Source organism: Theobroma cacao, chromosome 6, assembly GCF_000208745.1.
Source record: "Theobroma cacao cultivar B97-61/B2 chromosome 6, Criollo_cocoa_genome_V2, whole genome shotgun sequence".
In the NCBI taxonomy this organism is placed as follows: Eukaryota; Viridiplantae; Streptophyta; class Magnoliopsida; order Malvales; family Malvaceae; genus Theobroma; species Theobroma cacao.
This window is the reverse complement of record NC_030855.1, coordinates 1,744,426-1,746,187: the sequence shown is the minus strand read 5'-3', so window position 1 is coordinate 1,746,187 and position 1,762 is coordinate 1,744,426.

Genomic DNA, 1,762 nt, shown 5'->3' with positions numbered 1-1,762 from the left:
TTAGTTTCAGATAATGATAATTTAAATAATTTGGATTTGAATTATTATGGATTTGGGAAGACAACCACGATAATGGCACTAATTGGGAAATGTTCTCAAACATCTTTATGGTAAAGATGGACAAAAGAGGGACTAAAAAAAAAATGTTTCCTTGACAGAGTTAAAGAAAAGGAAGCTTATAGAAGCCTCTACTTTGCCAAAGTTTATGATTGAGTTAGAAGGTACTACTGTTGTATTAACATCATAAGTATTCGATACTAGATGTTGAATGCATTTAAGTAATGACATAAAGCGCAAAACAATAGTAGTAAGTCAATGCTCAATATAAATGTCAAGAAAACTAATTGCATATGATCTCAATTATGGCATTTTTGTCTTGGTCATTGAAGTAAGAATTAGAGTATGAAGATACTTAGCTCCTTTTGATCGGGAATCATAAAGGAGCTAGTAATTCTTATATGACCAAATCAATTTTCATGCAAAAGTGAATGACTTGGTATGTTCAAAAGGTCTTATACATATAGATGTATATGAACCATTGAACATAAATTGTTATGGAAAATGTTCTTAATTCATTAAGTTTACACAAGACCAAATTGAGATTTTGTCTTGTATACTTAAAGAAATAAAATTTGAAACCTTGAAATGTTCAGAGAATTCAAATATAAGATCATATGAGCTATATAGTATGAAGTACTCTTATTAAGATATGATCTTAGTGAAGATTACTTTTACTTATTAATTAATTATTCAAAAAATGAATGCAGATTCATGTGAAATGGAACTTTCTTATGAATAAAACATAGAGATGTTTGTTCAAAGAAGAAAGCAAATTCATATAGTGATATGATTTGGTCCATATCTCTCCAATATATATGTAGCCAATTATATTATTCCAAACCAATACGATTGCAAGCATACATTGAGATGTATGTATGTAACATCATGAAATATTCAAAAGAGTTCGAATATTACTCTCACAAAGGATCTTGGATTTAGTGGGAGCATGATGACACTAAGAAAGGAGCTTCTTTAGTTATTACATGGTTACATTGGAATCTAACTCTTGAGATTTTGTATAGAGATGCATAATCATATATATGAGAACTCCATAGATTTAGTAAAATACATTGAAGATGTATTATTCATATGAGATGAACTACTAAATATGTTTTTTTGTTGGAGTCATACACTTTGTTCTATTACATGGGATCTAAAGGGTTGGATTTAATAACATGTACAAGTGTATTTATCTCATACACAAAAGGAAGTTAATGGGAGTGAATACAATTCTTTGGTGATACAATTACATGGGATGCAATGTGTCAAACCCTGCTTTATAAAATAATTATAATGTCATTCACATGCTCGATAGAATGTTTGTATATTTAGGAAGTTCGAGAAATCGTTAAAAGATGATATTGCCCCTAATGGTACCATTGAGTCGATTAAGCCTCGAACTAGTTCAAATAGGAATTTTAAGGTGAAATTAAGAGTTTCACAGTTTAGGGATGACTCAAAATGGTAATTCGAAGTTCGAGGATCAATTCGGAGTCAAATCAAAATTTTCACTATTTAGAGGCAAAATCGTAATTTTTCCACCCACGGACAAATTTTGAGATTTTGAGAGAATTTAGATCACATTTGACAAATTGGAGAATGGTATGAGTATAAGGGATGAAAAATATGTCTATGGGCAATTTTTCAGTTTTTGGGGCAAAAATGTAATTTTTGACTTTTACGGGGGCAAAAGTGTAAATTT